The sequence below is a fragment of the Rattus norvegicus genome, chromosome 9 (assembly GCF_036323735.1).
Source record: "Rattus norvegicus strain BN/NHsdMcwi chromosome 9, GRCr8, whole genome shotgun sequence".
NCBI classification, from domain to species: Eukaryota; Metazoa; Chordata; class Mammalia; order Rodentia; family Muridae; genus Rattus; species Rattus norvegicus.
This window is the reverse complement of record NC_086027.1, coordinates 45,975,662-45,988,580: the sequence shown is the minus strand read 5'-3', so window position 1 is coordinate 45,988,580 and position 12,919 is coordinate 45,975,662. Positions and strand designations below refer to the sequence as shown.

The following is a 12,919-nucleotide window of genomic DNA, read 5'->3' as shown; positions in this document are numbered from 1 at the left end:
GGGCTGGGGATTTAGCTCAGTGGTAGAGCGCTTGCCTAGAAAGCGCAAGGCCCTGGGTTCGGTCCCCAGCTCCGAAAAAACAACAACAACAACAAAAAAAACAAACAAAAACAAAAAAAACCAAAAAAACCCAAGATCACCGACTTGCAGAATCTGGACTCACCTGGGAACGGAGTCTCAGTAAGGGAGTGTCTACTGCAGGTTGACCATTGGGGATGGCTGTGAGGAATTTCCTGATTAGGTTAATCGAGTGGTAATCCCACCTTGAATATGGCTGGCACCATGTCAGAAGTCAGGCCTCTAGACCCAACCTTCCTAATGCTGTGACTCTTTGATCCAGTTCCTTAAATCGAGGTGCCCCCCCAACTGTAACATTACTTCATGTATGTTAATTACTTCATGTAACTGTAATTGTTGTTATGAATCATGATGTAAGTATCTGATATGCAAGACAGCCCCTGTTGAGAAACACTGCCCTAGACTGAAAGGGAGAGAAAGCCCAGGGCACAGGCATTCAGTGGTCGGCTTCCAGACTGTGGGCCGGCACACTTGTCTTGGTAACCAGTTGTCTCAGGCTCTGACTTCCTGGAAATAATGGAGCGGAAGTTGGAATTGTGGGCTAAAATAAACCCTTGCTTCCCTAAGTTGCATTGGTTGGGATACTTTGTCACAGGATTTGGAATATTTCTGAGGTCACAAAGAAAGAGATGACCATCATAATTGTTATGGTTTGTATATGCTTGGCCCAGGGAGTGACACTATTAGAAGGTGTGGTCTTGTTGGAGTGAATGTGGCCTTGTTGGAGTGGGTGTGGCACTGTTGGAGTAGTCGTGTCACTGTGGACATGGGCTTTAATACCCTAGTCCTAGCTTCCTGGAAGTCAGTCTTCTGCTAGCAGCCTTCAGATGAAGATGTAGAACTCTCAGCTCCTCCTGCACCATGCCTGCCTGGATGCTACTATGTTCCTGCCTTGATGATAATGGACTGAACCTCTGAACCTGTAAGCCAGCCCCAATTAGATGTTGTCCTTATAAGAGTTGCCTTGGTCATAGTGTCTGTGCACAGCAGTAAAACCCTACGACAATTAAAGTGTCTTATCTGTGCCCTTACTTTTGCACAAGAGTTGTTACCCACTGGCAAAATCAGTGGACTAAGTGCAGGGATAGGGACGTACGTCCTTCTGGTTTTTATCCCTGATGCAAAAAGGAAGCTGAATTGTACCTGGCTGGTTGAGGCCCAACCACAAGATCCAGTTGTTAATGTAAGATAAGAAAAAAAAATTAAAGCACAAGTTGTTTTATTTTTTTCTTTTCTGTGTGACTAAGGAGGAAGTGGGGTCAGGAAATGGTGGCTTAGAGCCAGTCAGAAGCTGAAAAACAGCTTGCGGTTTGGTAAGGAGGAAGTGGGGTGTACTGCGAAAGAAAAGATAATTGTTTGTTGCGTCTGAAAGGGCAACTGGAAAAGAAAACCAGCTGAACACCGCACCGAACCGTAGCTACAAGTCTCCCTCTCCCATCTTGCAAGGAGGCCCCTGAGGCTAACAAAGAATCCACTTCAGATGCAAGTGTAAGCTTACGAACAGGAGAAGCCTCTGAGGAACATGGATGTCATGGGAGAAGCACTCAGTTACACAGAAGGCAAGTATACCTGAAGGAACAGCTAGCAGACCAGACAGACCTAGGCGCTCCCACGGCTCCGTATGTGTGGTTACAGAGAGTGGTCTGAAAAATATCTAGATGTGTTGGGAATTAAAGACGTGATTACTGAAAATAATGTAAATAAACATCTGGTGCACGTGTGCGCACACACACGCACCCACACACACGCACACACCTGATCAGTTAACATGAGGAGGTGAGGGTCACAGCAGGACGGTGGAATAGTCTGGAATCACCTAGATTAACTGTGGAGTTACCAAGAGATGAGAAATAGATTGATCGAGAGAATAATGTAGAAGTTCAAAAAGCTTCTCCACCAGGAACTACAGCCGGTTAGAGAGAGGGGGGGGGGTGCTGCTCAGTGAAAGACTGGAGCAGCATGGCTCCTCTGAGGGGCTAAAACAGAAGGTCGTTGGTTTGGAAGGTTCCAGTTGGACACAGACCATACTTATAAGTCGGGGTTCATGCCTATAATCTTAGGACTTGAGAGGCTGAGGCAGGAGGATGGCTGTAAGTTCAAAGTAAGCCTGGGGGTACATAACGGGTACCAGGTTAGTCCAGGCTACTTAGCAAGATCTTGTCTCAAAAGTACCCACCTCTTTAGTTGACTCCAATCTGTGAATAAATGAATGAAGGAAGAGGGGAGGAAGAAGAGAGGAGGGAAAGAACCTATATAGAGCCGTCAAATTAGGTGAACTTATATATTGACTGCTGGAGCCCAGTCATTTTTCTTCCACCGTCTTCAAGGCTGAGATGCCTAGTCTAAGGGCTGGAGAGATGGACGAGCAGTGAAGAGCATTTGCTGCTCTTGCAGAGGACCTAGGCTTGAGGATTAGCACTCACGTAGTGACACCACTGTCACTTGTCAGCTGCAACTACACACACACACACACACACACACACACACACACACTGTACATTCATGAAAGCAAAACACTAATGTAGATAAAATAAAATAAACCCTTACAAAAAGACTTGGATGTCTAGCTATAACTACAACTCCGAATAGAAGGCTGAAAGAATATTTTCTAGAATACTAGCAGTGCAAAAGGGAAGATCTAAAAATGCTCACACTTAGTTATTCCCAGAGATCACCCAACTGGATCCCTTGAAATCCCTTGTCCCGCTTCACAGGACTTAGAGCTGAAGTCTTACATCTGAGCAGATGTCCACGACTTCCCAGACATCTCAGGAAACCTCTGAACGGGACATAAGAAAGTAGGAGTTGAAGCCAGTCATGGTGGCTTGCAGTAACACCAGCAAGGCTACGGCAGGAGGGTTGTGAGCTCGGGGCAAGCCTGGGCTGTGTAGTAAGCTCTTGTCTCAAAAACAGGAGAAGGAAAACTAAAGCAGATTACAGTAGAAGAGGGAGAGAACAGAGGACCTGACCACCCAAATTGGAGCTGATGTGTTTCATTTGAGACACTCCTTCACTCCTTCACTGTGATGAGGTTTGCCTAGTAACGCAGATTGGGTTGACAACATTGTAAGTCAACAATGCATTGAATCTGTCTGGCCTACTAAACCTCCTTTCATTTCTGCTACACAATCTGCTAGTGGGGACAGATTCCTGTGAGAGCCAATCTACCTCTCTTGGGCATTAATCCATTCCCATGGCCCAGCATCTCCCACGAGGCCCCACCTCCCAATGCCAATCTATTTCTTATGAGTGTTGGAGGGACAAACCACATTCACACCATAGCAACCTACCAATGGCCCACAGGGATATGAAGAAGAGTTAAACTTCATGAATGACAGGACGATGCAAACTGAAACCGAGAGACCAAGGAAGTGTCAGCTCGTACCTGGAAAGATGGCCATTATCAAAGACATGGAGAGAGGAGAGTTTATGAGGAAGTGAAGAAATAAGAATCTTAGTCATTGTCAATGGGGTGTAAATTGTATGGGGGTCCTCAAAGGGTGGAAAGTAAAGCAACCACATGGTCCAGGAGTTCTGCAGGGCCTGCGGGCATCCAAAGTCAGTAAGCCAGATTTGGAAGCCTCACCCCCATTGTCATGCTCACCACAGCACCATTCATAGTAGCAAAAGTCCAGGGACATCTTAAAAGCCCAGATAACAAGTGAGTGGATAAACTAAATGTGAAGGGGGGTGGGATATTATTCAGCCTTTGCACGCTAAGTGAAATAAGCCAGACTGAGCAGAGTAATTCCCAATGGAGAAGGCTCCAGAAGGCTGATGCAGGGCAGGTGACTACAGTCAGTAATGGGGGGCTGTGTGATTAGGATTTGCCAAGGGACTATAGATCCTCCACCTTTCATCTCAACCACAAACTGGCAACTCTAAAAAACAAGAGAGAGGCTAATTAGCTTACTATATCCACATTCTAAAACATCACATTGTGTAACTTAAACTTTTTGCCTGTCAATCATAGTTTAGTAAGGCTGAAACAAAATAAAGATACATAGTTTCAGTGACTGAGTATATGTAGACTGAGGGTCTGGTCTGAGACCCAAGATACTGTAGCCTGCTGGTCCTGAGGAGAGAGGGGTCAACACCCAACACCTCATGGCCTTGGTTGGTCAGGGTGGAGGTGGGGTTGGGCTGAGGTGACAAAGTACCAGGAGGTGCCAGTATTAAAAAGACAATAGCAAAAAAAAAAAAAAAAAAAAAAAGCCAATAGCATCAGAAACCCAGTGATATAAAACGGAATTGCAGTAGTAATGTTGAGCAATATTGATCCTCTTTCCAGAAGGATGACTCCTGAGAACCTATAATGTGGTTGGCTGACTTCTTAGATAAGCAGAAGGGCTGGACAACTGTGTCAAGTCCAGCGCACTGCAGACGGTCTGGTCGTGGTCTATTGAAACAAGTTCGGCATCCTCCCCAGATCCTTGTTACAGAAACAAAGCCCCTGGAGGTGAGGCCCATGCTAGGGAAAACACAGACAGTGAATGGGCGTTTGTGAGCCTGGAGAACTACTCCACAAGAGTGGATTTGGTTAACTCCAGCCACTCTGTTGTTTCTTCAGACAGAAGCCCTGACATTGAAACATTGGCTTTTCTTTCTTTCTGAGGCTTCTCAGCTGTGAAACAAAGGCTTAAGCTTGGTTCAGTGGCAATGTGAAACTGAATGAAGCTTTAGCTGCCTGGAAAAGGGGGAATGGGAATGAGCTTATAGCTTGTTTGGTTTCAGATTGTTTTTTAAATCGATAGTTTACAGGAAAAAACAAAACAAAACAAAACAAATCTATGTCTTATTTGGCTGCAGCAGAGACCTGGTGCCTACAGTGATGTCATCACTGAAGGGCAGATCTGAAAGTGATGTAATGTTTGTTGTTGTTTTGTGGTTCTTCAAGACAAGATTTCTTTGGGTAGCCCTGTCTGTCCTGGAACTTGCTCTGTAGACCAGACGCAGAGATCCTCCTTCTTCTGCCTCCTGAGTGCTGGGATTAAAGGCCTATGCCACCACTGTCCAGCTGTTAGTTTTTGTTGTTTTTGCTTGTTTGGTTTTGCTGTAATAGTTTAAAGCAGAAGATGATGTAATGGTTTCAACTGGCTTCAAGCCTCAGCTTTGGTATCAGCTGGCATTAGAAGATACAGAGTTGCTTATGAGTGCTTTCTTCTGGATTTCTTTGTTACTTCAAGGTCTTATTTTCTCCTGTTGTTGTTGTTGTTGTTGTTGTTGTTCCTCCTCCTCCTCCCCTTCCTCCTCCCCCTCCTTCTTCTTCCTCTTCTCCCTCTTTTTCTCTCCTCCTCTTTTCTTCCCCCTCTTCCTCTTCCTCTTCTTCTTTCACAGTAAAAGTATTTCTTAGGAAAATAGAAGCTGAGCTAGCAAGATGGGGTGGGTAAAAGCACTTGCTTGAAGCCTGGTGACCTGAGTTTGATCCCCAATCCTATGGTGGGAAGGAGAGAAGTAACTCCTCAAAGTTGTCCTCAGACTTTAAATGTCTACCATAGCATATGAACACATGCAGTACATGCACATGCACATGCACATGCATGCATGCACACTGACATAAATAAAAGTTAGAAAGGGCATTGATGGAACAAAAACAAACAAACAAAAAACCTTGCAAACCCTTACCCAATGCAACACAAACTTAGCACACACTGGAGAGTTTCTATGGAGAGTAGAGCCTGTGTAAGAATACCTGTCAGAATGTTCCAGAAGAGGCTCTTGTGATAGGCATGCACTTGGGAACAAACTGGTTATACTCACCAGAAGGCAAACACAGTTGATATAACTCAGTTTCCTACAGTGTGTGTAGCAAGAATTTTGGTTTCTTTAATAAATCCAAGTTATGTTAGGTGAATGTGTTTTTGTTTTAACCCCGGTGTGTGGGGATAAGAGACTGCTTTACAGCAGGTGATTATGATTTGCCTCGTGCTCTTTGCCAGCTGCAGATAGTTTAATGCTGGGGACTCTGGAGAGGGTGTAAATGGGAGAGCCCTGAGAGGGCCTGAGAAAGTTGCTGCTCCCCCTGCTGCTCCCCTGTTGCTCTCCCTGCTGCTCCCCTGCTGCTCCCCTGCTGCTCTCCCTGCTGCTCCCCTGCTGCTCCCTTGCTGCTCTCCCTGCTTTCCCCTGCTGCTCCCTCTGCTGCTCCCCTGCTGCTCCCTCTGCTGCTCCCCTGCTCTCCCTGATGCTCCCTCTGCTGCTCCCCCTGCTGCTCTCCCTGCTGCTCCCTCTGCTGCTCCCTCTGCTGCTCTCCCTGCTGCTCCCTCTGCTGCTCCCTCTGCTGCTCTCCCTGCTGCTCCCCTGCTGCTCCCCCTGCTGCTCATCCTCCTGCTCATCCTCCTGCTGCTTCTAGTTCCTATTGTTGCTGTTTGTCAAGTGGTCATGAGCAAAGAGACAAGAAAAGGTTGGAAAAATCATAATGGATGCAGTTTGCACTTGCCCCGAGAAACCCAATACCCTTAGTACGCAGGAAGTAGTCTAAAGAGGCCCCTTTCCCATCTAACTTTCTTTCTCTCCTGCCTAGTGTTGGGGATTGGAATGGATTAGGGTGGAATAAGGTTAGGAAGAAAGGTAGAGGTATAAGAACCCAATAAAGTAGCTAAACGGATATTCCAACAAGTGTGCATGGTGCTTACAAGGACTAACATATCTCCCCTTCACCTCTTCCTTTCTCTTTTGTTTTTTTCTTCCTTCCTTTTTACTCTTTATTTCCTCTGGCATTGATGATAAGTCCTTCATGAGCAAGTCCTCTACGCAAACTCTACTACTCTACTGCTGAGCAAACCCTTGCTTTGATTTTATAAGACAGGTCTTACTGTGTCGCCCAGGCTGGCCTTGAACTTGAAATCCTTTTGTCTTAGACTCCCAGCTAGCGCAACAAGGTCTGGCTTCCCTGTTTCTGACATCCTGAATGTTGTATATAGTCAATGTCAGGTAGATTAAGATAGATAGAATGATGTGTGCAGGTACCTGTTAATGTGTAACAGAGTGAGAGATACCCCTGGGAAAGGAGGAGAGTGGATGAATGGTCATGTGCATATTATTTGCAATCTCGTTTTTCTTATGATGGGGATGCATTTTATTTTGTTTAGGAAATAAAAATAATTCACTTTGGAAAACATTCTGCTGATTCTCCAAAAGCACAGTTAGCATATGAGCCAGCGGGTCCGATCTCAGTGCATGCCAATTGTTCTGAAAGCACATGCCCGCATGAACAAAGTTCAGAGAAAAACCATCCATTCACAATAGCCCCAAGATGGAAACAACCCAAATGCGTGAACCAGCTGATAAAGAGATGGCGGAGTAGGGCAGGGGTCACAGTGGTCACCCTCTTGCCTTAGCTGCACATACTGGGATGGTAAGTGCAAGCCACCACAGTGAGCTGCCATGGGCACAGGTTAGGATGAGGAGTATTGTCTGTGAGTTATATCTCGATGGAAAAATGGTCAGCCAAACCAAAAACTCCACAATACTCTGGACGAAGAGCAGGGGGAGCAGAAACAAACAAGGGCAAGCAAACAAAATCAGGAAAGCAACACAGATCCGGGACTGGGAACATTCAGTGGCGGAAGGCAACACAGATCCGGGGGTAGGAGCATTCAGTGGTGGTCCTGCTCCCTGCAGCTGCTAGGAAGGTGGAGAGGGGAGGAAAGGGTATCTCAGAGAGTCAGAGGCGAATGGGGAGATAGAGAGGGGCAGGGCCCTGTGGGAGTCATAAGGGGAGAGGTCAGTCTGTAATCAATGTGGTCGAAATGGAGGTATTTAAAGAGACCACTACATCTCTTCATTTGAGTATCAGAGTCTTGAAACAAAGGATCTACAAGATGGGAATTTCCTCAGGAAGAGAAAGGGCACCTGGAGAAATGGCTCAGCTGTTAAGAGCTCTGACTGCTCTTCCAGAGGTCCTGAGTTCAATTCCCAGCAACCACATGGTGGCTCACAACCATCTGTAATGAGATCTGGTGTGTCTAAAGACAGCTACAGTGTATTCGTATACATTAAATAAATAAATCTTTAGAGAGAGAGAGAGAGAGAGAGAGAGAGAGAGAGAGAGAGAGAGAAACAGAGAGAGAGAAACAGAGAGACAGAGAGAGAGAGTCCCAGCCAGGAGCAGGAAGGTGGGGCTTTTACTGCAGCCTAGACATGATGGGGTCGATGGTAGAAAGGACTGCACTGAACCACCTAGATGTGCATATAGGCTAGAGGTCCCTAGTCGTTTATTTAAACTTTAATATAATTTCAGGACGCCGAAATGGACCCTCAGAGGGTCACCGAATCTTCCCATTTGGCTACATTGAATAAATCTCCACTTTCCGCTTGTTACTATTTTTTTTTTTAAGAAAAAAAATCTTATTTTACCTTTGAGTACATTGTAGCTATTTTCAGACACACCAGAAGAGGGCATTGGACCCACTACAGATAATTGTGTGGTTGCTGGGAATTGAACCCAGGACGGTTGAAAGAGCAGTTAGTGTTCCTAACCACTGAGCCATCCCTCCAGCCCACTCTTCTGCCATTAATTTGGCTGTTCTAATTGAGGATAGGTGGCTGAACTTGGAATCTTGAAGTACAGACTGTGCCCCCAAGTTCAGTAGCAAGCCTGGCTAAAGCAGCAGGAATAGGAGGAGAAGGCTCGCTGTCCTATCAGTCTTCAACAGAGCCAGCTTCAAGGTTGTGCCACAGTTGGGTGCTAATCCCATCCGGGCCTGCTCTCTCATTGTGCGTGCTAGGTGACAGGTGAACCACTGGTAAGGTTCGTTTTCCTGGAAGCGGCTTGATTTCTAGGTTGCTGGAATGGAAGGGCAGCGGATGAAAGCAAACAGGGGTGTTTCATTAATCATCCTCTAGAGCATACTTGGCAGAGTTAGAAAGGAAAGCAAAATCCCTGTGTAGGACTGGCTGTGGGGTGTGAGCAGGAAGCGTCCAGGTCGGGCCCGGGACTGATGAGGGGCTTTCCTTGAAACTGAGGAAATTCCCGTGGCTTGATTAGGTGTCTGGCATAGCTGCTTAAAACCCCCTGTCCTCCCTCACAGCCTAGCCTCCTGTGGTGTTCGGCCCCAGCTGGAGCCCCGCACTAGAGCGCGTTGGCATTCTGCTTCGGAGAAGCTGCTTGAAAATTTCAGCATAGAAGTTAACAAGGAAAGGATGGAATTGGAAGGTCAGATGTCTGCGTCTGATTGAAGGGGACCGTCACGCTACTGTCCCCATTTCTTCCCAGCTAGTTACCAGTGTCCCTGCAACTCAGGAGGAGTTCCCTCGCGAGCCGATAGGGGGCGCCTTCTCCATGTTCCTCTGCTGCACCCAGCTTCTGACGAAGGAGAGAGCAGGTGGCAGTCCCATTGGACAGACACCTGAGCCTCAGAGGCCGTATCTGACCTGCCTGAAGCCACAGTCCTCAGTACATCAGTCCTCAGTACAGTTGAGATCGGAAGTCCCAGCCAAGACAGAAACCCTTTGCCTCAGGATGGACCCTTTATGATTTTGAGGCAGGATGGAAAGTCAGACAACTTTGGGAACATGGGAAGAGAAAGGAGAAGCTTCTGGATGACCTTTCTCACCTGACCTGAGGACCAAGAATTCCAAAATGCCTTACACCTTTCTCATTCCTCGGATGTAAACCTGGGGATCTCTAGGGATCCATCAGAAACCCCGTTTGCAACAAAATACATGGTTTAACTTTTGTATTACCCTAGTTATACTGATTTTATTTCATCAGATTGGAATCCTACCCAAGGTACCTCCAGAGTCATCCTATAATTTCATTTATGAAAGAGAGACGGGGGAAGGGAGGGAAGGAGGAGGGAGGGAGGGAGGGAGGGAGGGAGGGAGGGAGGGAGGGAGGGAGAGAGAGAGAGAGAGAGAGAGAGAGAGAGAGAGAGAGAGAGAGAGTGTTAATTCCAGCACTCAGGAGGCAGAGGCAGGTGAGTAGGTGAGTATCTGTGAGTTTGAGGCCAGCCTTGTCTACATAGTGAATTCCATGCTAGCAAAAGCTAATAGTAAGACCCTGTCTCAAAATCAAACCAAAGCAAAACAGGCTTGACGCTCTTGATGTGCCAGCATGCCGGCCTGAGTTCAATCCCCAGAATCAAGGTAAAAAATCAAACATGGCTTTCCACGCTTGTAACCCTGGTGCCGATGGGAACAGGGAGCCAAGATAGGAGCATCAGCGAAGTTTACTGCCTGGCCAGTCTAGCCAATATGGTAGCCCCCAGGTTCAGTTAGAGACACTGCCTATGAATACATACACATACATACATACATACATACATACATACATACATTCATTCATACATACATGCATACATTCTGCAGACCCATACATAGACCCATGCAAAGCCCTCAATATAGAAGATACCTTTCTCCCTTTCAAGTGTCTACTTTGCCCTGTTGATGGCCACACAGAATCTCTCGTGTGCCACTGCACCTGCTGGTTCACACCGAAGATCATCACTCTTTTGAGTTCCCCGTGCACACAGCACTTTCCTTTAGGTACCCAACCAAGCACCCGGAGGAATTACAAACTCCCATGAGAACAGAAAATATTGCCTTCAGGTGTCAGGGTAAGGACTACTACTAAATCTACCCCAAACCACCCCACTCAGGGTTTACGCAGGGAAGAACCCGTGCGTCTGGGTTCTCCATTACCCCTGTGTCAGTTACTCACTCTGGCCTCTAGGGGGCTCCCCAGGAACACGGACAAGGAGCCATCGTCTCCGTTCTTTCATCCAGGATTCTAAATGTGAACTAATGGATGCAGTTTGGTAACCCACAAAAGTAACGCCACACGTTCTGGAGGAGAAGACGTATCTCATCAGAGGATGACAATCCGTGAGCCATGGGGATCAATGGGAACTCCGAGTGACCAGTATTCCTTGAGAACACAGACCATCTCTGGTCACCTCTGGGTAAAACTGCCCATTTTAACCAATCAATTGATTAATTTGGTTTGCGCGTGGATGTGTGCCCATTGGCGAGGTCATGCATGTGTAGAGGCTAGAGGTGGATTTCAGGCATCCTCCTCAATCACTTTCCACTTTCTTTTTTCTTTGTTGAGGCTGTCTCACTAAATCTAAAACCCACTGTTTAGTTAGACAGGCTGGCCTGCAACCCCAGGAAATGCTTGTCTCTTCCCCTAGTTCTGGGGTTACAGGCATGCAACATGCCTGGCTTTTAACTGCATGCTGGGATGCAAGCTTAGGACTTCACACGTGTGCATCCACATCTTACACACGGAGCCATTTCCCAGCTGGGAACACCATATTTGATGCAGGCTGACTGGTTCCCCTCAAGCTTCTAATTGGTGCTCACAACCAGATAGACTTCTGACTGCTGAAGCCGTATCTTGCTTGTACCACTCCGAGAACCATCTCACCAGCCACAGAGTCAATAGTTTAAAAACATGGACTGGAGAGATGGCTCAGTGACTAAGAGCACTGACTGTTCTTCCGGTCCTGAGTTCAATTCCCAGCAACCACATGGTGGCTCCCAAACATTTGTAATGAGATCTGATGCCCTCTTCGGGTGTGTCTGAAGACAGCTACAGTACACTCATATGCATAAAATAAATAAATCTTTAAGTAAAGTGAAGACAGCAACAGTGTACTCACATAAAGTAAATAAATAAATCTTTAAAAATAATTTAAAAACACATTTTGCATGTCTGTTTTCTGTTAGGATTTAAATCTCGGCCCGTGCCTGGACAGAATGCACCAAGTCAACATGGTTCCGTGAGGAGAAGTTTAATGAGAGAAGAAGAGAGGAGAGGAAAGGAGGCCAGCCATGGGCATGTGGGGGGAAAGGGCAGGATGGGGAGAGAAAGGACAGGAAAGAGCAGAGAAGAACAAAGAGAACAAGAGGGAGAGGAAGGGGGCAAGCAGCCTCCTTTATAGTCAGGCACAGCTGGCTGTTGCCAGGCAACTGTGGGGCAGAGCATACCTGGCTGTTCCCAGGTAGCTGTGGGGGTGGAGCTTAGGCAGAATATCAACATTCCCCGTTTTGGTTTAATTAAAAAGAAAAATTAGAGGCGATGGTGGAGCAGGGATAGGGTCGTTGTGATCTTTGACCACTTTCTACTTGCTTTGGGGCAACGTGTTTCTAGGGAACCTAGAAAAATGGGTATAGGGATGTTTGTCCAGTCTTAGAGTTGGCTGTTTCCTTGTTGTCCAGGGTCTGTGGAACCATCTGAGGATAGATCAGAAGGAACAGGTCTAATAGAAGCGTCTATGAATGTGAGAAGAGATTGGACATCTGGAGGTGGCTTCTCTGGAGCTGTCCCGGGTGTAGTAAGCGCCTGGACTTCACAAGATGCTGAAACACACACATATATTTATTATAGGCAGAGAATAAGATTAAGTGTATTTGGAAGAAAAGAAATCTTTTTCTCTTAGATGGACATTTGAAACCCAGAGGAATCCCACCCTTTGGAATAGGTAGTAAGGGGGAACTTTAGGCAGGTGTACTTATCTGAGTGGAGTCTATTTGGTCCATGAGAGATAGGTCTGAGTAAGTTTCCTGTAGCTTATAAGTTTAAAAAAGAGATAACAACACGAGTTAAGCTTTTTGTGGAGCCATATTCGCTTTTCCTGCTGCTGCGAACCAGGGGCTGCAGTGGCAGGCAGAGCCCAGAAGCCCCGCATGAGAAAGTGCCAAGTGAAGGGGTCCAACGCACGTGGGAAAGCAGGCCTCACATACAGGGTTCCTGCGGAAAGGGGCCAGACCTGCTTTTCAGGGGCAGGAACTGGGAGGTACGGCAACCAGGAAGGGAGGAGGGGGAGGCCTGGGGGCGGGGCCAGACAGAGATATTGTTTTCTGTGTTAATTAGTGTAAATTAGACCAAAACATCCCA

The 12,919-nt window shown here is 46.7% G+C and overlaps 1 long non-coding RNA gene across 4 annotated transcripts in view; it reads left to right on the top strand.

Moving 5' to 3' along the window:
• The first annotated feature begins 4,370 nt into the window (after positions 1-4,370).
• The window catches only part of LOC100909803 (uncharacterized), a 16,701-nt gene continuing 8,152 nt past the window's right edge, over positions 4,371-12,919 (top strand). Inside the window, exons 1-4 of one of the 4 annotated variants that reach the window (XR_001839787.3) lie at positions 4,371-4,537; positions 7,167-7,432; positions 9,108-9,808; positions 10,804-12,919. The exon at positions 10,804-12,919 is cut by the window's right edge and continues 1,503 nt beyond it. This is a non-coding gene — a long non-coding RNA (uncharacterized LOC100909803). Of the gene's footprint in view, positions 4,538-7,166; positions 7,433-9,107 lie in introns of all 4 variants that reach the window. The other 3 variants (XR_010054752.1, XR_010054750.1, XR_010054751.1) reach the window with 3 other exon arrangements.